Source organism: Thermobia domestica, chromosome 8 (genome assembly GCF_964235325.1).
Source record: "Thermobia domestica chromosome 8, izTheDome1.hap1.1, whole genome shotgun sequence".
NCBI lineage: Eukaryota > Metazoa > Arthropoda > Insecta > Zygentoma > Lepismatidae > Thermobia > Thermobia domestica.
In genome coordinates this window covers 273,988,528-274,012,785 of record NC_137461.1, presented here as the reverse complement: position 1 = coordinate 274,012,785, position 24,258 = coordinate 273,988,528, and the positions used below count along the sequence as shown (strand labels likewise).

The following is a 24,258-nucleotide window of genomic DNA, read 5'->3' as shown; positions in this document are numbered from 1 at the left end:
TGAGCGAAGCGAAGCTCTTATACTTGGGTTAGCCGTTTGGTTGTCCGCGAACTCCTCCTAGACCGTTTGGCCGATCTCAACCAAACTTAGCACGCTGATAGAGTATGTCGTGCTGAGTGACAACATAGGTCGAAATCAAAAATCCGATGTACCATCGAGGAATAATCACCGAAAAACGCTTCCTCCTAGACCGTTTGGCCGATCTCAACCAAACTTAGCACGCTGATAGAGTATGTCGTGCTGAGTGACAACATAGGTCGAAATCAAAAATCCGATGTACCATCGAGGAATAATGACCGAAAAACGCTTCCTCCTAGACCGTTTGGCCGATCTCAAGAAAACTTAGCACGCCGATAGAGTATGTCGTGCTGAGTGAGAACATAGGTCGAAATCAAAAATCCGATGTACCATCTAGGAATAATCACCGAAAAACGCTTCCTGATTACGTAGTTTAAGCTCGCTCAGCTCATTTCATTGCAATCGGGTATATACATTGCATTCCTAGTTATAATCTTATTATTATTATTATCTTGAGTTTGTCGGTGCACACGAATAGAAAAATCAAGGGTTTAGGAAAAAATCTGTAGATTTCAGCTTTCCTGCTGTTGATCCTTCCACGGCAAAAGAACTACAATTTTTGTTGTACTGCAGATTTTCTCTACTGCGTTCAAAAATGATTTTTTTTTTTAAAAAGTTTAGTTTATGCCCTTTAAGTTAAAGAAGATGAGTAATTAATTAATGAAAGTGTATCACCTGAAATTATTTTTCCTTCACCGGAAATCGAACTTTAGCGTCAAAGGCATACATGCTAGCCACTAAATCAGCGGTAAAGTCGTACTGCGTTTTAACCACGTCAGCCTGAAAAAAAAAAAAAATACAGATCTTTTGAGTAAAGTCAAAGTGACGAATTATTTAAAGTGCAATTATTAATTAGAATAAGTGCAATGCCTCCGATACAATCGTGGGTAGTAAGTTTAGAAGCTTTAACAACACTTAGAGTATTTCGTTTAAAAAAAAAAAACAGAGGTTGTGGAAGCGGAAAAGAAAGAACCCAACTTAAAATTTATTTTATTTATTTATTTTTATTTGACAACTCTGTTATCGTGGAGGCTTCTGTCGTGTTGACTTGACAACCATTCCTTACACCGCTGAAAAAGGAACAGACTTTTTTTTTTTTTTTTTTTTTTAAGAAATTACAAGAAGAAGTTTGTTACGAACAGAAGTTTTTAATCGTAAACATGAATGTCCGCACACAACCAAATCATGTTTATCAAAAGTACACAACCATTGTTTTATGTATTCTGTACGTGTCGATGGAGGATACACATCATTTCCATCTATTTAAGGTTGTACAGACTGGTCCTTGCTAAGCAACAAAACTGTACGTAGCCTGGTACAGAAAAATCTTGTGTCCAATACAGAATCCTGCTAAATTTTCCTCCCAGGATTTTCTAGACTAAAAGTCAGCACTTTTCTTCTAAGTGCAACTATTCGAAACTCCCATACCACATTTTTAAAGCAATTACTCAAACACTTGGTTATACACAACGATCCTACCGGTAGCGACATCTATTAGCGTCAGGCAGACAAATGATAGCACACTTGGTGACATCTATTAGCATTAGTGTTTATTATTAGGAATTTGAAAATTTAAGACGTTTGTTCGTTGTTACTTTATTAGTGAGGAATTCTCATTGTACCCCTTGTTTTATACAACCAGCATTACATATCTGTTGAGCAGAGTTGTGTAACATTCCAGGATAATATGATTAACATGTTTCCGTTTTATAATTACGATAGATATTCTGACATTATTGACAAGTTATTTTCAGCAAATTGAGATGCTTCCATGCATCAAAGTCCTCAGTTAACCTCTTTGTCTTCACGTGTGATTTTCTGTTTTAACAATTTGAGTGTTAACCCATTTGACATTATTTTAATACTGAGTTATTAATGTTTTGAAATAAAAATTTATCCATCATTCCTCCCCACCTTAGCAAACATTACCAAAATATGTAAAACACTTTTTGTATAATAGTTTTAATATAAAGGGTGTTCCATAAAGAACACTACTTTGGAGTACATAATAACATAAATTATGAAAATAAGTAATTTCCATATTACATATTTAAATATATTTTTTGCAGTGTATGCTACTTGTATAATTATGTATGAAATATGATATTAATCAAATGCGCTCCACGACTCTGCGGACATACTCTCGTTCTTTCGATGAAAATTTCCACAAATTTGTATACTTGCAACTCTAGTTTTGAAATTCTCGGTTTTGATCTCTAGAAATGATCGTGGCTTGTTGGCGTACATACGAGATTTTAAATACCCCCACTGAACGAAATCACATAGTGTCAAATCACAACATCAGGGTGGCCAGGGAACCTCTATCGTAACAAGTTCATATATGTATATATATATATATATGGCGTGACGCGGGGCACTCCACTTTCTTTAACATTCTTGTTGTTATTGTTAATAATTCGAGTGTAAATCAAGCTGGCAGGCTGTACCTGGGAACAGTGGCGGATCTAGGATATGATTAAAGAAGGGGCTAAACCATAGTTTGCAGCGTAAAGCAGGAATCAGGCCCATTTTAACCAGTGTGTACCTGAGCGTCAAGGGGAGGCTATAGTCCCTATGGATCCCCTTGGATCCACACCTGCCTGGGAATTTGTTAAATACATAGCTTCTAAGGATTATTTATTCCCCAGCTTCCTAGGTTAGTTTACATAATTGTTATTTCATCAGTTTCAAGGAGCATTTTTTTATGTTACTTGGTTTGATTCCAAGCACAACAAAACCTGTACGAACCTTCAAAACAAAATGCTGGTTCCAAAAAGGACGTTACTCTCTGAAGAAACTCGGAATATAATTTACGAGATTTCAACACTACAAATTCTCTACAGATGCCATCTACCACATCTTGGATCCATTGTCTTTCTTTTGACTTGGTGAGTTGTGTCAGTGTGTTTGTATGGGTTATATACATATCTACCCAAGGTTAACGGCGTTAGCTCTTCAGCTGGATGGTTCGGTTCAGTTCAGAGAGTTGCATAAGCTTCATACCTTAGGCAGCTCAATAATTCTTGGAGAGATTTCTTGTCAGAGCTCTTTCGAAGGAGAAGAAGACAATTCCTTTTTTTAATGTATTCAAAAACCTTATTAGCCAAACTTCTATTTTTTCAATATTGTTAGAGTTTAGAGAAATAAATAAATAAATAATAAAGACGAGACATTTACCAATTGATAAATCTCATTCGGCTAAACAAAATGACATGAATGAATGTAAATCTTCATGAGTAGTTTTCGAGAAAATTTACAAAAACGAAGTGTTGGTAAATCTAAGAATTTATACTGTGGGACCCATTTGTTAAGACGAAACTGGTACTCAAATATCCCTCATCAAATTTTTCATTATGACATTAGCAAGCGGGTTACGTGTGCGTGTGTGTGTGTGGGGAGGGGGGTACTTGGGGTTTTATCATTTCCTCCCACTTTCAACGTTCCACCATTTCATTCATTCTCATTATGACAGTCATTTTCCAGGGGCAGCGATCATCGAATAATGAGTTCTTATAAAATTAACAAACGATTTTGTCCGAAAATACAAAGTTTTTCGTCATTATATGGTGTCGTTCAGATTCTTAATCCGCACTGTTTTAGTACACGCACATGACTACACTGAGAAAAATCCGTTCTCCGGACAGCGGTATATTGTACAAATATACGGAATCCTTATGTTTACTACAGAAATAAGTACGGAGCATACATTATCCGTAAGCTACATAAGCACTGCCCTTAGATGTTACATCATGCCGTTGCAGGATGGCTGATATCTAACAATCTTCCTTGTATTAGATACGTGCAGGTATATGTATGTTAAATGTTACCTTCGTCAGCTATATGTTATATACGACCATTTGTATGTGAGATCCTGACCGCCTATATTGTTTCATACGGAAAGTAGATAGATGGAACACTTATACAAAAAAACATCATAAAACATGCGTTTTCAGTTATACGTCTGCTATACCTTAAATGTAACATATGATTTTACGTACACCACATACATTTTTTTTCTCAGTGTAGTAGTGATAAAAGGTATCTTTTTCCTTTATTTAGTTTTACGCAGATGATTACACCATCTTTTTTTTTTTTAATAAAATTTTTATATTGTGGATTTTATAATATTTAAGTCATTCCGCTAAGCTCGTCCCCATTTTTTAAGTTATAGTCAGGGAAAAAAAGTGAAGTGGAACGCGGGGGAACGTCCCACTCCTCCCAGTTCCAACAGCTATCTATGGCGTCCCTCCATTTCCTAAAAAAAATACGTTGGGCAAAGAAAGAGACAGAGGACGGCGTGACATTTTCAGATCCACTTTTATCCCTATTTATAGTGAACAACTTTAAGACGATGAATAACATAAAAAATGTGGAAAACAAGGGAGATTGGATCTATAAAGTGCAATTACTTGAACTATTAATTGTTTTTAAAAACCTTTCGTATCAATTTTGGTGGTCATCCAATAATTATGACGTTATAAAATTTCCACACCCAAATTTCAACCTGATAGACTTTTTATATTTCTAGATCAAAAAAACTGGGACGCCCTATGAAAATTAACAGTAAATTATATTAGTAGTTATGTACTTAATATTTTCTTTAAATGTCACAAATGAATCGGGACGTTTGGAAGCCCTATACTAGGGATGGCCTATTCCGGAATTGTTACTTTCGGGAATCCGGAAAGTAAAATCGGAAAAATTCCGGATTTCGAAAATTTTTTCGGAATTCTTCATTTCCAGAATTTTTTTTCCGAGATCCAGAAAGTGAAATTTCCGATCCCGAAAATCTAGTGGCTCTATACCTATCTCACTTTTTATATTTTTTTATTTCCAAGTGACGCAAGGAGAGAAGATATGACAAGTGTGAAAGAAAGAAAATCGAACTCCAGATGTCAACGGATTAACACGTTTCATGGGCCCTCTGTATGCCGAAAAAGTAATATTTGAATGTCTGTCCCGATGTAAATGTGTTCACTCGCCTAGAAACCGTACCGACCAACGTATAACCAGAACCCAAACTATGATATGTATATCATGAGTTTACTATAAATTTCCAAAAATATATAAATAATAGCTTAAATTATTTTTGTCATTCCAAAATCTTGGGGGCTAGGCCACCCATCCCCGGTCTAGATCCACCTCTGCCGAAATCCTAGAAATTTCATTCCTAATCCTGATAACCAAGTCCATTATTTGTAACATGAAGCTGATATACAGTCAAAGCCCCTTATTCGTGGGGATTACGTTCCTTAAATGCGCTGCGCATAAGGAAACCGTGAATAGGGAATAGGAAATTGTATGAGATAAGTCCAAATTTATGAAATTACAAATTGATAATGATAAAAACAGTGTTAATTACAGCTTTTTAGTAATATTAACATAAGCAATTAACCGTCTTAGAGCTGCCTTAAAGATTTTTTTTTTTCTTGTTTCGCAGCTTTTAAAGGATCTTGTGATTTAGACTGGTATTCCGCAGTGGCTTAATCAATTTTTCTTTAGAAAAGACTTCTCCTCTCCATAGATGGGTCAATTGTTATGAATAAGTCACAGAGATCATTAGCCATTCGTGCTCCTCCACTCAAACTTGTTAAGGTCAATGTTATCTTTTCAATACTGGTTGTAGGTTCTTCTTCAGTAAAATCAATGTTTTTTTCCAATTCCATTTCATTTGAGTCTATCTTGAGAACTGTAGTGGTTCAGTGGTAGAGCGTTAACATCTGGTGGTGGGGTCCCTGGTTCAATCCAAGCTAGTGCCAAGTGAATTTTGTGGTGGTCGAACACCGTCTGGGTGGGTTTTCTCGGAGTTCTCCCGTTTCTTTATTCCACCATTTCATTTATTTCTCATTATCACCATATCCTTCAGCCTACACGGCATAATCGTGGGACGTAAAACTTAAAAGATTTCATTTTCTTCATTTTGCGATTCGAACCACTCTTGAATGTCATTTGGTTCCAACTGTTCGAAACCATCTCGAGCTGTTGTTTGTAATTTCAACCATGTTTTCAAGCAGTTTGTATAGTATGTATAAAATTATTATTATTTTCAGAATCAAAATGTGTCATTGATTTTTCCAACATACTGACAATGTGAACTGCTTCAACACATGCAATGACTCTTTGCGTACATTTTGCGATGTCAATTTCTTTCCTCCAGGATTTCATTATATTTATGTTAATTTACCTAACAAGAATTTTGAGAAACCTAAAAATGCTTCAAAAGATTGCGATTTTGGCCAATAATTGGTTTTCGAATCAGAAGCCAGAAAATTTTTGAACGGCCCCTAAATCGAGTTTTCTGTATTTACTACGGGATAAGCACATCATACTGAATTAAGTGATAGTTTGGGTTCGGTTACACTGTATGGAGTTCTCCAGATATAAGGCGTACAAGAAGATTTTTGATTAAAATTTATTGGGTCTTTTGTCCAATAATAATAATAATAATAATAATAATAATAATAATAATAATAATAATAATAATAATAATAATATAAGCCGTATATGTACAGTCAACGACAAAAGTTCTTTCCGTTTCAAAAAATTAGTTTTGTAAATAACTTCACAATGGAAGGACAATTTGAGTACACTTTTCAGTAAATTAAAAAGAACGTAATTTTCTATACGATCCAGCTGTACCACCGTAGTACGTTCCAGCCATACAATCGTTATTCCCAAAATAAATTTTACCAAACGGAAAGTCGTTGCCTGTACTTATGCATCAATAGGAATGAATTAATTTGAGATAGTTTTGTGATCCGCGAGTAATGATATTCTTTTCCGGGAGTGAAGAAATTGGTCACTATTATTTTCACTTCGAATCGCGAAACCTTCGTAACACAACTTACTCAAGAAGTATTCATTCATTTCCAGTGTTTGGCAATCCTGCTTTAGATAAGATCAATAGATTTATTTTTGTTTGTTAGTTATCCATCTTGACCTCTAACTTCATTCATTAGTTTGTCAAGTCACACAACCAACACAGAAGATAGTACAGCCTTCTATTGCGCCATTTGCATTGCATATACGCACGTGGCGCCTTCCGCTTTTGGAGCAATATAATAATAATAATAAAAAAAACTGGAACGAGAATAGAAAACAAAACACGCTACGCTCTTAAAGGAAGAAAAAAATACAATGGCCTCGTCCATTCAGGATTTCAACAGTCTGCTATTAAGCAAACACCCACAAAATATCATTTTACATCCATTTATAGAGAACAAAAAGATAACTGCCAAGGAAAGTCCAACTGCCTTGTGCGACACGTGTGCGATTGAGGTTGCATAACGTAAAGGATAATATTTTACTTCAAAATGAGAGAAATACTTTTTTTGGTAATAATTTGAAATAAATTCTTGAGTTAACTCTTTGAGTTACTAAAGAAAAGGAAACAATTGCTTTTATAGAAGCGAGATTATAGTATTTATTCGTACAAAAGAGCTCTGCTCGTATTTTGTAGGGGTTATGGTAGAGTGGTGGAATTTCATTAATACACAGTATGTCAGAAAAATAACGGAACTTTTTAAATTAAAAAAAAAGAATTAGGTATTTTACAAACTGTAGCTCTTTTTATTCAAAATACACCCCTTCCGCATCAATACACCGCTAGGTATGTTCAACCAATGCTAATATATTAGGTGATTTACCAACTGTAGTTCTTTTAATTCAAAATACATCCCTTCCGCATCAATACACCGCTAGGTATGTTCAACCAATGCTAATATATTAGGTAATTTACCAACTGTAGTTCTTCTTATTCAAAATACATCACTTCCGCATCAATACACCGCTGGGCACGTTCAACCAATGCTAATATATTAGGTGATTTACCAACTGTAGTTCTTTTTATTCAAAATACGTCACTTCCGCATCAATACACCGCTAGGTATGTTCAACCAATGCTAGCGTAATTTTGAATGTCTTTTTCCGTAATCATCTCAGTGATCTTCGTTATGGCACATTGGACGTGGGTAACATTGTCATAAAATGTTCCTTTCATGTCCAATTTTAATTTTGGGAATAGGAAATAGTCACATGGCGATAAATCAGGCGAATACAGAGGATTTGCAAACACACAGATTTGTTTTTTAGCCAAAAAGTCACGAACTGCGACGATTGTGTGACATGGTGCATTCCGTTTCTTTAAATCCTTTGTCAAAATTTCGTGAATCATGTCTTTAGTCGTATTTAATTCCTCCGCCGTCCACGTCACAAGGTGAGCGATGATTTCACGAACTTGTTCCACCAACAACTCATAGCCATTTTTGTTTTTCGATCTGTCTGGCTGTGGGTCCTCTTCCAAGGTCTCTCGACCGTCCCGGAATCGCATAGACCATATACCACTCGAACACACGAGGTACGAGATAAGCACTTATCACCATTAACTTATTTCATCATTTCCAATGTTTGTGTAAATGTTTTACCTAGCATGAAACAAAATTTAATATTGACTCTTTGCTCCATCGTGTTTTTGCGACAAGGTGATACCAAATACACTCACGTTTCTTGCTCTAACTTGACACTCCGTTAATCGGTTCTCACGATTGTGGTCTAATTTTGTTGAACAGATATTCAGCTTTCCGATAATAATCGCGTCAATAGATGGAACTGGTGGTTATCTGTAAAGAAAAAAATTCCGTTGTTTTTCCGACATACTGTGTAAGAACCTACGTTCAGAACTCCATAGTTTGACTATACAATCATATTTGTAAACAATTAATACATTCTGCATGGTTTTTACCGACGAATTATTTCATAGTAGTCTATTTGCATTTTATCATTGGACATTACTGTGGGACAAGTATAAGGGTTTCTTCATTATTGTACCTTGGAGCGATCGATAGGAGAGGAGGAAAAATAATAGAATTTAAGATTTCAACGCATTTAAACGTTTCATGGCCTGTGCATGCCGAAAAAGTAGGTTATTTCTGTCTGTTTGTTCCAATAGTGTATATACACTCATCTAAGCCAGTGATCCGCAACCGGTATGTCGCGGTACACCTGAGTGCCAGCATAAGATGAAAGGTGTGACGCAAATTGTTCATAATTATATTGTATAAAAGATGGATTTTATTTCATTTTTATTCCATTACTATGTAAAATATGAATACGATTACTTATTTTAATAGTAGGTCTAATAGAAAAGTGTATTTTCTTATATTTTTTACACTCCATTAACAGTGAATCAAAGTTCATAAATTATTAATAAATTCGGAAGTCTATTTCCATTTAATAATAATAATAATAATAATAATAATAATATAATACATGCTTGTATTACCTGTGCCAATATCAATATTACATGAGCGAAATTACATTTTGGTCTGCCGTATTGAGTTATAAATAATTTATGGTTTGGCGCGAGGAGAAAAATGTTGCGGAACACTGATTTAGACCATACCATTCAATGTAGCTTATCTGGATCAAATTTTAAAACTAAGGTTTTTAGAAGATTCTTCAGGGAAGTTTTCAAAAATTTCATTCTATCCTCCCAAATAAAGGTAGTTTACTGAAGAGTCAAAATAAAAAAAAAATCTATTTTCTCGAAAACCGGCCTAATGATTTCGTTTATTTCAACATTTTATTAACAAGTCTAGAATATGATATAAGTAATTTTTATGGGGAAAAAATTTGACATAAATAAATATTTCATTAACAGCTCTAACGCAACTTCTCGTGAAAAACTACTGCAATATACAATTAAATTTTGCGGTCACAGTTCGATTAAACTTAGTTTAATAACCACCAAAATTTACTAAGAGAATTATTTCCATAAATTAAACTTTTTTGTTACTTGTAAACTTTGTTTTTCCTTAATACTTATCATTCACTTTGCAGAAATTAAAAATACACTTCCATCACTTATAGCTTCCTCACTTATTATATCCAGTGTTCGTAGGTTGCCTTAAGAAAATTTCTCTCGACTGACGAAAAATTTTCTCTATTCTTACAAAATTTTCCTTTGTTTGTTTAGTGTCCAATTCCTATAACAGAAATTATGTAATAAGATTAAAAGTAAAATAGTACCAATCACATTTGCTTTATTCATTTGTTTCTATTTTTAAATTTTTCCTTCACTTGTTTTAAACAAAAAATGCACCGAAATACACGTACCCAACAATAAGTACAAATTATGCTACTTTAAACATTCTCTCTCTCTCTCTCTCTCTCTCTCTCTCACACACACACACACACACACACACACAATTACTATTATATTGGTTCATTTCTAAAGAACAAAGAAAAATTTAAGCATTTATATTGGTCAGTCAGTCAGCGCGAGAAATTTCCCTGGATTTTCAAGTTTTATCGTAGAAATTCCCTTTTCCCTTTTTGCTAACATTTACCTATGAAATTTCCCTAGATTAGGGAAATTTCCCTCAAACTATGAACACTGATTATAAAGAAAACAAGCATAAAGAAAACAAGTTTAAACAAGTCTGGGCACAACATTTGTTATCATAAGGTACCGGACTATTGTCTTTGTTGACCTATAACTAAATATACATAAACTTTATCGTTGCACTCCACAAGGAATAGTTCACTTTTATAGTGAATTTTTCCGGACAAAATTGTTCGAAAACCCCTTCTAATTTTGTTCATAGTTCATAAATATATTTTCAGTAATAACTTCTGCATGACATGGTTTAAATTAGGAAATTGAAGCGAGAAAGGTTTGGGGCGTAGCCCGTACTTTTTAAAATTCTTCTTTGAGAGAATGCAAATCTGGAAATAATAATCTGAAGTTATAGGAGAGGCTGTTACTAGAAACCAAGTTCATGAGAACAAATGGGAAATATTCCAAACGTTGCTATTGATTCTTGGTGGTGGGTTAGCGTGCTCAAGGTCGTCGAAGAACTGGGCCAGAAATGGGAGGTTCACGTACCCACTTATTACCGGTTCAAATCCAGTTTGCAGAAGTTATTTTGGTTTGTGTAGGAAGTCAGGAAAAGAAATCATAGAAACCATTTGCACGAAACAGGAAGAAGAGTAGTGGTTCGTTACTTACAAATAACAATCAAACTAGAATTATGTTTTGGAGACGAGTTATGATACGTGTAAAGATAATCAAGGTCAGGCCCATAGCCAACTTGATTTCTTAGGGGTAGGGGGCAGAAATGAATACTGAGGGGGCAAAGTCAAAGACATCAAAGAACACAAAATTGTATATTTATTTATATATTTATTATTTACAAAATCTGTAACAGCTTTAGCGTCTTTTATACACAATATCCTATATTGACAATATTACAGTACACAAATTCAAGATTAAAAACAGTGATCATTAACATATAAGGATTAAAAAAAGATGCTATAAAATTGAGGTGCCTGGGGCGAAATAGTGCTATACCACATTTTTTTTTAAAAAAATGAGATTTCACTATTTTTAGGATCCTTGGATATCTTATGGCCCGTTGCTGTTGACAAGTTCTGCAAAAATTGAGATTAGATGTTAGTAAATATCATCAGCTATTTAATAATGAAAATTGAAGTATTTATTTTTTAAACATTAGAACAAAATTATATTACAGCAATTTTAGATTATATCAATACAAAAGAGAAGTATGTATGTGTTTTTATTCAACGTTTGTACTCAATTTTCTACCTTCCAAAATAAGCGAGACACTACAGTTTATTTATATTCACAACTAACATTGTGGACTATGACACTGTTTGGAAGTGCACCTGGTATCCTTGGATGCTTGTCATAGTTGCCGGAATTAGGAATGCGCACGAGACGAGTCGAGACAGGATTTTCCTGACAAAATTCGAGTCGAGACACGGCTCTTCCAATAGAAAACTATACATTTTTCGAGTTAAGACATCACTTTTACAGCACATTTTCGAGACGAGACATCCACAAATCTTGTCTCGTGTGCATCCCTAGCCGGAACAGGGTACAGTTTGAAATTCTTGAAATGGGTAAAGGAAATGGAAGATGTTTGGTGCATCTAACAAGAGAGATATAATTTTACACAGAAATGAGTAGAATTCGCAAAGTGAAGTTGAATTTGGTAAATATAATTGCAAGAATTTCACTGGTTTTGAGTCAGTTTGAAAATTCTCTTCAGAGCTATTTTTTAGATGGGGCAAAAATAATTAGGGGGCAGAGCTCCCTCTAGCACCTCCCTGGCTACGGGTCTGATCAAGGTGAAACATTGCTCCTAAAATGTCCGTCCGTCTGACTAACGTACATCCGCCTAGAGGCCATACTGTTCAACTTACCTGGATCATTTTTTTTTTTTTACAACATTCTCAAGGGAAGGAGAAAGGTTAGAATTTTAATTCTACCCAAAAAAGTAAGTATAGTTTCCGAACAATGAAAATTTAATATAGTGAGTTTCATTCTAAGGATTTTGTTTATATTTCATAAATCAACATTTCATTATTCAACCCCATAATATGGTTTACGTAAATTATTTTTCTCGGAGAAATCCAAAAAGTAGTTTACTCTTGGATGTAAACGAACTTTTACAAGCAATGCTTTTATGAAATGCACTAAAAAGAAGAAAGTTCTTTTAGTGTGGAAAAATGAAGAAATGGAACCAAGGTTAAAAGCATTGGGTGCTTTTCCTGAGGTTGAAAGCTCACACCCAATGCTTTTAGTCGTAGTTTCTTCATTTGCTTTTATTTTAGCCTCAATTTTTTCCGGAGGTTGAAGGCTCGTATCCAATGCTTTCAGTCTTATTTCCTTCATTTTGCCCACTAAAAAAGTTATTTTCTCCTTTTTAGTGCAATTTCTAAAAGCATGTATTTTTGTTCTTTTTCCTTAATCCTATGAGTGTGGAAAGCTCCATCGTGGCTAAGCGGTTAGCATAGATACATTTGGCGTGGGATACCTGGGTTCGATTCCCGACGGGAGCTCATATGGTTCGGATCCCACGTTAAGCTGTAGGTCCACATCTCATAGCCTCGCTGTTGACAGGAACATTATGCTGAAAATCAAATCAAATCAAATCCTATCCAAATATTGTGTTTATGTACCACATCTGTTTCCAAGGGAACGATCGGCTGTGTTTATATGCCATGCCCATTTGTAAAACGTTAAAAAATATTTTGTAATCAAAAAAAAATTCTATGAGCATATTGTGGTAAAATGTAATCGTTTTAATATTCTCTTTCTTGTGCCGGTCTTGAGGTTAAGTAGATATACCGAACTTTCTGAATAATCCTCATATATTTAGTAATATACTTTCTCTCTCTCTCTCTTGTAGAGCTGGGAAGCAACAGCCCAAAAATGAAATATATATATATATATATATATATATATATATTGGCTTTAATCCGTGTTGATATACCTAGAAGGTGTATGGTCTGGTTATCTGGAGGAAAACACCTTGCGTGAAAGCAGGTTACTGGGTCCAAACAGCTCGAAATCAATACATCTCCTAAAACCAGACAACGCACTTTCTCTTAAGAGAGGTTTTTACGGATGGTGGGTTTTTAAATTTGGGCGATAAGACCACTTCTTTTCTATTTTCCAGACACCCGTGAAACAAACTTGTTGTAGACAGTTGTGTTATCCAGTCTATAAAGATAGTTTTAATATATTGAAGCACTTAGAAGACAGGAAGAGAAAAGAAAAAAAATCAGCTTCTATTGAGGGAAGGTATTAAAAAATAGGTCTGGAGGATGTCAACAGGAGAGCTTGTCTCCTAGTGTTATGTCATAATTGCATGTTTTACGTAACACAAATCATCTTTTGAAGTCTTGGTCAGTTGCTGAGCTGCCTTTTGTAAATATCTGCATAATCGTTACAAAGCAAAAAGAATTGACTGAAGTAAAAACACCTAGGAATCATAAGAGGAAAAATGGCTCCTCGAACCCACAAGATAACTTAAAAAAAAAAAAAAATGTTATCATCCAGTTGTTCTTTTTTAGTTATTTGTTACTTGCGGCTACAATTTGCCATAGGGGTCTCTGGTTTTCAGGTGATAATCGTTGTGTATATTTAATCTACGAGCCGCTGTGGTTCAGTGGTAGAGCGTTCACATCTGTTACATGGGATCCTTGGTTCGATCCCAGCTCGCGCCAAGTGAACTTTGTGGTAAACAAACACCGGGTGCGTGGGTTTTCTCGGAGTTCTCCCGTTTCCAGCCACTTTCTTTATTCCACCATTGCATTCATTTCTCATTATTACTGTCTCCTTTTAACCTAGCCGACATAACCTTGGGAAGTGAAACTTAAAGATTTCATTTAATTTTCATACTTGGTGACTCTAACAATGTTTGGTAATCGGTATAAACTATGGAGTTTTAGGGGTGATTTTTACAAATTTGAATATAATTCTTCTTATATTGAATTTGGACCCCTCGAAAAACTTTGAACCCACCCTCCCTCCCGAAATAAATCCCTTCGTACGTGCCTGGTCGTGAATATACTAACGTGTGTAGTTTTGGAAGGAGGACGACAAACATTTGTGGCGCTAAAATATTTATCTTGGGAGTATTGTGGCTCAGTAGTAGAGCTCCTATCCTATCTCTGGTACTTGGGGTTCGATCCCCAGCCAAGTAAGTTTTGGAAGACAACATGTGTTCATGAGTTTTCTCGGTGTATTTCCAATTTCCTCCCACTTTCTCATTCCACCAAATCTTCCATCATCAATCATTTACTTTAATCATCGCGTCCTTTAGCCTAAAGAGCATAATCGTTGGACGTTACACTGAAAGACTTCATTTCAACAGTATATTGTTCATTCCCAATAATAATTTGACAGTTTTTATTTTGCCGGAAGAAATTGTAATATGTGTACTGTACAGAGTGGCCCAAAAGTAGGTATACAGACCTGCATCGATCAGGTATGACGTTTTAATTGATTAAGTTAATGAATTTATTTGCTTTGGTTTGTTCCGAGTTTAAGGTATAAATGAAAATACATTAAGAATAGATATGGAAGAAATTAAGTCAATTATTGTATGGATAACAATAAGTAAATGATATAAAATGCCATGAGCCGATTAGTACGGGACTGTATACCTGCTTTTGGGCCGCCCTGTATATGTAGCAAAGACACTGTTAACTAATACATTGAAGATATTGTCTTGTTGTAATGGTGACACTCATACTCCTTGTAATAATAATAATAATAATAATAATAATAATAATAATAATAATAATAATAATAATAATAATAATAATAATAATAATTTCCTTCAATTTCTTATTCATTGTTACAAAATCGAAATCATCTTTTTGCGCAGTCACGTCCCGGGTTTAGAATCTGTGACCTCTCGACTACGATACAAACCGCGTGATGATGGTTCAGCTACAGCTCTCTGATTTACGAGAAAAGCCTTCCATTACGAGAAGAAAACACACCCAGAAGGAAGCAGAGATTAATGTGTTTACGCCACACGCAATCTCACCCTCTCATCAAAACACCACATCTTCTATGTTACGCCACCAAAAACCCTTCTTCGTCATTAATCCTGTCGCCTTGACCCCATTCCACATAACATTTTATTATACATTGGACATACGTTCCTCACCCCCACATGAAGAACGTTCCAGGGAGACCTGGCATCGCGTGACATTCCTTTCCAGCGTTTTGGTGTTATCTTTGTCACTGTTGTTCTCCATTACATCACCTGTATAACATAAGGTCTTTTTGCCATACCATTCTGAATAGCGAAAGAATTTACACTTGTTATAATAAGGTTTATGTTAATAACATATTTCAGAGATTCTTTGAATCTTGAGTGACATTTAAAAAGCACCAAGATGTTGCTTAGGGTGGCTATTAAGTTACTCGTTGCTTCTCTTAATGTATTTCCCATAGAAACATGACAAGGCTCTTACTGTGTGATACATATATAATGGATATAGGAAACTATTTGTCAATAGCTACATATTTTTTCCCCACTTTGCCAAAGTTCTTGTGTTGAAGTCACTGGTGTAGCCAAAGACATCTTAAGGAGTCCCTACAAAGTTCAGACTAAGTAGAAGGAAGTAGTAGGAAATGAAGTGAAATCTGTCAGTTTAACGTCCCACAATTACGCCCTTTAGATTAAGGGAGACGGCAATGAGTAAGGTCAGTGAATGACGATGGAAGAACTAGTGGAAAGCGAATGTGGTAGGAAACGGGGGTGCCCTAAGAAAACCCACGATCACGATGTTGTCCACCACAAACTCACATAGCCGGGGATCGAAACCAGGGATCCCACACACACCGGAGGTAAGCGTCCTACCACTGAGGCACCATGCCTCCCCCCCAACAAATAATATGCACTTATTGCACTCAGCAGCATCATTTCAGATTTTGCTTACTGAAGGGGGATTCATTATCTCAGTAGATTTTCAGATTTTTCATTGGTATTATGGATAAAAATGTATATAAATATCAAATTCAGGGCCGCAATTGCCCTCCTTTGGAGCCTGAAAGTACGCCTTTGTAAGCACTATACAAGATGTTTGGAAACAACAATACAAAGCTTTAAAAATATATATAAACCAAGATGATGCACAACTGAGCAATTTCGGATCAATATCCCGCTGACAATTGCTCGGAACGATAAAATGAAGTATCATAAGTCTAGTATTATAGAACCACATGTCGCATGAAGGTTAGGTTAAAGAACGCGATTATTTTAAGTCTGTTAAGCTTATTTGAGCCTAATGAATCTATTAATAAGGTATCAGTGGATCCGGAAGAGGAGTAGCGACATGGTTAGCCTCAAATCATAGATGATTCATGAGGTTATCTAAATGCAAAAACTCATGGATCAGGAACTGGAAACCGTCTTACTTTCCATATCAATTGGCACACTAATAGAATCTATCTAGGCAGGCACAAAATGAGTATGGACAACTTTTTCACCTTAGAGATTGCATGGAGCCGCCGAACCCCAGTGTGATACCATGTAATGCCTAACTCCACTGCAAGGGCACGAACACTTTTCCGAGCGTCCACTTCCACGGTGTTCCTGAGAAGAAGCTGTTCCGAACATGATTTTCGTCTATGCAAACTGGGCACATTTTGCAAAACTGTTACAGGAATTAAATTTGACAAACCAACGTCAAATGGTGCATTGGTATCCATTCCTGGCCCAAATACACTGCTATCTAATTATTTATTACTTACTGTACAGTGTGTTCCAGTTCGAAGTCGTAAATTAAACTAAGTGTGCTCTCTTCCAAGTGTGTGCTCTTCATGCTGCACTTCCGTACGAACGTCAACAACGCACTTTCTCGCCTCCTGACTGTCTGGGTACCAAGTTTGTGACGTTAGACATGTGACCTTAGTAATCTATCACTGTGCTGTGTATCTGAGGTAAGTTCTCTCCCCAGATTTCAAACTGTACATTTAATTCACACGAGCCTAATAAAATGATAAACAAGAATTTTAGGAATGATCAAAAAATTACATCAAAAGATTGCAATATTAGCTAATAATTAGTTTTTGGATCAGGGCCCGCAAAATTTTTGAACAGCCCCTAAATCGAGTTTTCTTATTTTCTCCGGAATAAGCACATCATACTAAGTTAACTGATAGTTTGGGTTTGGATACACTATATGTAGTTCTCCAGATATAATGCCTACAAGAAAACTTTTGGTTTAAATATATTGAAGCTTTTGATCCAACAAAAAATAACAATGATAAAGAACGCATAGACCAGTCATTTTCCAACTGAATAGACTGTGATGTCACCATTTGCTGCTCTTCTTCTGGGTAAACTACATGGAGGGGGAAGGAGCTGGCAGGTACACTGACGTTTAAAATACAGAGGTGACATAAATAACAATATCGATAGTACAGTCGATAGTGTTGAAGACATGCTACAGATTTGATTTGATTTGATTTTGAGTTTAGCGTACCTTTCAGCAGCGAGACTATATAAGACTCTAATTAACATAGAATCTGAACCACATGAGCGCCTATCGCGAATCGAACCCAGATCTCCCACCAAAAGGCGCGTACGCTAACCACCTAGCCACAAAGGAGCTCTAATATGCTACTTATCTATCCATGACTGCGCTAGCACTGGCAACACTTGTTCTCCTACGTCATCACTCCCCTCTTTATTCATTGTATTTCTCTTTGCGTTTTCTCTTATTATAAAACCGCACTTCTACGCCATACGTCACCCATTTGGAAATTAATGCCTCAGGCTTTACTGCTGTTTTCATGAATATGATTACATCCAAAACATTGTATTACCGAGAATCAAGCATTTTGGAACACTCTGTATGATGGAGATGTATGACAAACTGTCGCCCTAGGACATAGGGCACTTTTGTATGTGTTCAATAATATCCATTCTCCTTCTCTTGTAAATAACAGCATTTTCTCCTGCAAACTTATATAAATGGAAACACACACACACACACACACAAATACAAGACAACACTGTGTCACGCATCTTCAACCGGAGATAACATTTCTACGCTCTTTTCCTTCAGGAGAAGAGGATCCCTTCGAAAGAAATGCCGCAGAAAAACCTTGTCGTATTTTCTACCTTGAGACGCACAAACTAATCTCAAAACAGCCTATCTTGCCACTCCATCAAACAACGTGGATTTTTTTCTGGTGCCAAAGTTTTTTTTTTTTTTTTTACTTGTTTCTTTTTTAGGCCAACAGAGAGGAAATGGGAGATAGAAAAATGTCAAGGTCACGTGTCCGTATCTTTGGAAAAAAGGATGCACGTATGAGTTTTTGGGTTTACGCTTGGAAATTTTTGTGTTCAAGGTAAATCTTCAAGTTTGTTATACGTCTTCATTTTATTTATTGACTTGAAACAAAAACAAAAATAATCTTTATTTGAATGTATTGTCCGGTCCGTGCTGCCACGGTGGCTTAGTGCTAGAGCAATCACCTCTGGTATATGGGCTTCTGGTTCGATTCCATCTCGTACCTAGTGGGCTTTGTGGTAGACATACAGTACATTACTTGGAATTTTCTCGGGGTTCTCCCGTTTCCTTCCAGTTTTTTTAATTGCATAGTTTTATCATCATCATCTCCTTTAACCCCGGAGCAGCCGTAAATTATGTGAGGGGGGGGATGTCGTACCCAACTGCCCAAAAAATATTTATGGCGTCCCTCCACTTTCTATAAATTGTCTCCGGGCAAAGATAGGCACGGGGGACAGAGTGACGTGATGCGCCCCCCTACCTTTTCAAATCCACTTTTACCCCTGTCTGTCCCGAGGCATAATCGTTTGACGTTAAACTAAAAGAAATGTCTGTCCTTATGATATCATACTTTTTCTAGTTTCAGTTGACGACAAATTGATTGGTTTAGTGTAATTTCCTTTTTCGTCTCTAAGAATAGAAGAGACAAGGACTTACAACTTACAGTCCATTTAATACAACTTGTCCTTTCTGACATGCTTTCTTCTATTTTTTCCTTTCTGTACGTGGTCATAATCAGGCAAGAAAAACTGCTTCTAGGGCAACAGCACGTTCAGCCAATTATAGTGGTTCATTTCTGCCGTTCTCCAATGGTAAACATTCCACCCTTTCCACACGTTGCCAATTTGAATATAAACAAATGCACATTGTTTTAGCCGAATGTCCACTTGAGTAGTGAACCTGCTGGTTATTGAGAGCATTCTTTTTAGACCTCTTTTGTGCCATTTAGTTTTATAAAACTGATATTTACTTGCAGTGAATAATTTCGTGTTTCAATACCCGATGCAAAAGCTGGCAACACAGCATTGAGCACCATGTGGACGCTGCGAGCTGTCAGAAAGGACAAGTTGCATCAATTGCAGTATAATATGAGCTCCGGACTTTCGCATCATTTGTATCAAGTTCGAAATTCTTACTCCCAACAGTTTCGGAGATCTCGTATTTCACTCTTTTCCTCCCCAAGGGTCGCAATTCCCAATGTTTTGTCTTAGCGGTAGTTTAGGGTCATGTATAGCATTTGTACAAACTTTCAATTTTGTACATTTAACAATTTTGGTGAAATAGTGAACGGGTATGAAATATTGAGCGCCAGTTTCCACGCGCTGAAACATCGAATTTTGCAAAACTTTGTCTTATCCAGAAATTAGGACTAAAGACAAATAATGTACAAAATTTCATATCCTACTTCGAAAAGCTATAAATGCCTGGAGAATTTCTACACTGCCTATCCCTTTAAAGGTCGAATTTTGCGAAATCCCGTTTCTTTTTTTGTAACTTGGAGTTGAAGGAGGACATTCGTAGAAAATTTCAGATCACTAGGCTTAAGAGCTTCAGAGATAAGGTGATGAGTGAATCAGTAAATCAACGAATTTCGTATTTTAAACTGTGGAAAAATAGACACACATAGATTGCAGACCTTAGTAATCTGACTTTCTAAATAACTAACGATCATGCCACTGCTTAAAAATAGTGCCCACTTTTGGATTTTTTATTTTATTTTTTTTAGTTACGCTTTTCTACAAACTTGACAATTCTGAATCAATGGAACTACTTTTAAACATACTCGATCATGGGATCGCGAGAAAAGTAATCTCAAAGCTGTAATATAAATACATATAATCATTCCAACTTCTAGATAATTTTTCTTATAATCCCATGGAAATATGCTTTAGTTCTGTTCGGATTCGCCATTTTCAAATTAATATAGGGGGCGCGATGGCTCAGTGGTAGAGCGTTCGCCTCCGGTGCTTGGGGTCCCTGGTTCGATACCAGCTCGCGCCGTGTGGACTTTGTAGTGGACAAACACTGTGCTCGTGGGTTTTCTAAGGGTTCTCCCGTTTCTCCCACTTTCTTCATTCCACCATTTCATTCATTTCTCATCATCACAGTCTCCTTTAGCCTAACCAGCATAACCGTGGGACGTAAAACTCAAAGATTTCATTTCATTTCAAATTAATATAGACAGCACAACTAAAAATGTATCCAAGCATGAGGACTTTTACCATTGGCAGAAGAGGTAGTTCAAATATCTGAACTTTGAGGTCATTTTTTTTTTCTCCTGGCCCCATTGATAGATAGGTTTGAATTCCACATGCTCAAATTAATGTAAAAAGTTCAACTAGAAACGTATCCAAACGTGGGCGTTTTCTCACAGGCGCATGAGCGTTGGTGCTTTATAGGTTCGATGTATGTCAGTAAAGTGAGAGGAACATTAATTTAAACGACTTCACCTAATCGCAGACACAATATCAATTTCACTGTTCATATTTTATCACCTTTTCCAATTGATTACATGAACAAGAAAGATATAGATCAAAATAGATCATCTGATGGAAGAAGTGGAAAAACTCTGTTACTTAGGCAGTAAAGTAACGAGCGATAACAGTTGTAAACAAGATGTAAGATGCAGAATAATTCAGGCAAAGAAGACATTTGAAGAAAAACAGAAGCTTCTAACCGGAAGCATTGGCATAGAACTGAAGAAATGGTTGATGATAGTACAGTAGTGTGGCACTGAATGGATGTGACACATGGACACTAGGAGAAAAGGTAAAACGGAGAATGAAAAGCTTTGAAATGTGGTTCTATAGAAGAAGAATAAAAATTAGATGGACGTACAAAGTATCAAATGACAGATTATTGGAAATAGTTGGAGAAAAAGGGAATATCGTGAAGAGTATTTCGAAAGGATGAAATAGGATGATTGGATACATTATAAGACATGGAGGAATCTCGTTATTAGCTATGGAGGGAATTGCAGAAGAAAAAATATCTTAGGGGAACATTGAAATATACTTACCAAATAATGCAAGATATTGGGAAATGAAAAGTCTCTCCCAGGATACGATTCACGTTATATAAAAAAAAATCCCTTTTTACTAAATTTAGCTACGAAATTTCCCTAGGTTGCGGGAAGTTTCTCTCAAACTACGAACACTGATTATATCTCTGTGTGAAACGCTCATATCTAATAGTCCACTGTTACCCTAATAGGTGTCTCTTTTTGCACTGGCTTCCGTGTCTGATGTCAATAGATGGCGCGAGCATCCAGGCAATTTGCACATTTAATTGCTACTGAAAATTTGCATTGTTCTTCAATATAATTATTTTAGAGTAGTACAAAACGCATATTTTCGAAATACACTGAACTCTAGCCAGAAGGCATTGTGAACGGGGTTACGCTTGGCAACAATGTAGGAAAAATGAATGACGTTTATATCGCGATCACGAGTCATGACCTACATATACCACAAAGTAAACGCCAGCTGGTGTCGTTCCTGGTACCCGAGTGGGTTAGCGCAACATACTAGTAAGGGAAATCGTTGTTGGCGTGGGTTCAAGTCCTGCTTTAGGAGAGTTTTTTTTACTACTTTAAAAATTTTTTTATAATACTTCTTTCGTTAAAATAAGATTAAAATAATATTGAAAAAGTGATTTAACGATTATTTTTTAAAATTTTCATTAAACTTCTTTCCTTAAAATAAGTTTACCCTTGTACTTATACAGATCCATAGTAAAAGTAGTAGTAGTAGTAGTAGTAGTAGTAGTAGTAGTAATAATAGTAGTAGTAGGAGGAGGAACTGGTTAGAATGCAATTGAGCATTCGTTTCCGTGCGATGTTGCCAAACCTAATGCCTTCTGGCTAGAGCTGAGTGTATTTCGAAAATATGCGTACAAAACACGATTTTATCTTATAGCGTTCAGCGAGACGGAGGCTAGGGACGAAACAACTAGTTGTTATATAGAGATAATACATTTATTTATATACGAGTTTTCGTTTATTCGGAAGTTATTAATACTGCGTGGATGATTTGTGTAGGAACATGAACAACAGTACAATTGTCCATTAAAATGTTTAATTTAAATCCAATAGTCATTGAGTTCTCTTGCGGAACAAAAGAGCATCCCACATCGAATAATCTCATCAGCTCTTTTCTACACTTTTTTTTTTCGAAAGCGAATCATTTAACTCTGATATCAATATATCGTTATATAACTCATTATGACTGTTTAATATAAAACCAAAAGCATTTGCTTACTCTGAATCAGTTTTTTTTTTAAAGCGATAATAATGTTAGAAATGTAATATTAATTCAGTTGCGTCACAGACAAATTTACTAACATAACGACAGTTTCAAATACTTATTATATAACCATATGATATTAACAAGAATATATTAAATGATATATTGTGTTTATAAGTAAATTGGATTGTAGGCTTGTCAATAAATAGACTCCAATATTGTCATGGGCTGTCTTTGACATTTCTTAATTGCAGTTCACAAATATTGGTGATATGTGAGATTTCCGGTTCGATTCGCAGCAAAGTGGTAATCGCATTTCCTCCCATATTTTCATTCTACCAGTTATTCTATCATCATTCACTTGCCTTAATCATCATGTCCCTTAGCCTAAAGGGCATACTTATGAGACATTAAACTGAAAAAAAAAATATTTACATGGCTGTTACAAATATTCTATAAGTTACCTTTTCGTGGGGCCATATTTAGATATTTTATGCCTCGAGCACCCAAAAACGTTTGCACCCCTTCCAATTTATTTGTTTGTATTCTCTGCTAGTCTTGGACTACACGAACACCGTAAACGCGGCGTTAGCATCGCGGAAAAGTGGTCGTTATTTTATGCAACTATACGGGCGCTAAATACGCAGCGTTGGTAACGCGACGCTAGCGCCGTAACAATACTATACGGCAGGGGCGGATCTAGGGGGAGGGCAATCGCCCCCCAGAAGAGGAAACTTTCTTATTTTGTATATAAATAAAACCCATTCCAGAGTTTGGAGCTCTTAAAAATAGCTCAAAGTAGCAATATTATAGAAGTCCGTCCTGGATCCGTCCCTGCACGGAGCGTGTTACAAGCGTTGGCGGTACATTTTTGCAACAAAATTAGTTTTCCTTTCTCAGTGGTGAATGTGGACACGATGGAAATAGTAACCGAATATTTAAAAAGTGAACGTGACCGGGAAATTAAAAGATAGGGAACTCATCCTTTGTTGACAAATCAACTTTCAACTGGCCAGTGTCATTTAATGTTCGCGAAGCCCCGGAAGTACAAAGGTAAATTCTTCCAGTGCTACCGTATGTAAGTGAAATCCGTTGATTAATTGTTGGGGTCGGTTGGTGGAAGGTTTGCTTAGAAGGAAACAAATATAAAAGTCGCGTTGTTAGCGCGCCCATACACATGGAGTACGCTCAACGCTTAGTTAACGCGTCCTCGCTCCGCGATGAAAGCGTTCGTTTAGTCAGCCATTGCCCCAATTAGCCGGTGTTAAGGTGCATTGTTAACGCCGCGTTTACAACGTTCTTACAGTTC

The 24,258-nt window shown here is 36.1% G+C and overlaps 1 protein-coding gene and 1 non-coding gene across 2 annotated transcripts in view; both read left to right on the top strand.

Moving 5' to 3' along the window:
* The window catches only part of NaPi-III (Na[+]-dependent inorganic phosphate cotransporter type III), a 495,622-nt gene that overhangs the window by 60,865 nt on the left and 410,499 nt on the right, over positions 1–24,258 (top strand). The gene's annotated exons all lie outside the window — the stretch shown is intronic.
* TRNAR-CCG (transfer RNA arginine (anticodon CCG)) lies at positions 20,635–20,706 on the top strand. Its single transcript has one exon. It is a non-coding gene; the product is annotated as a tRNA-Arg (tRNA).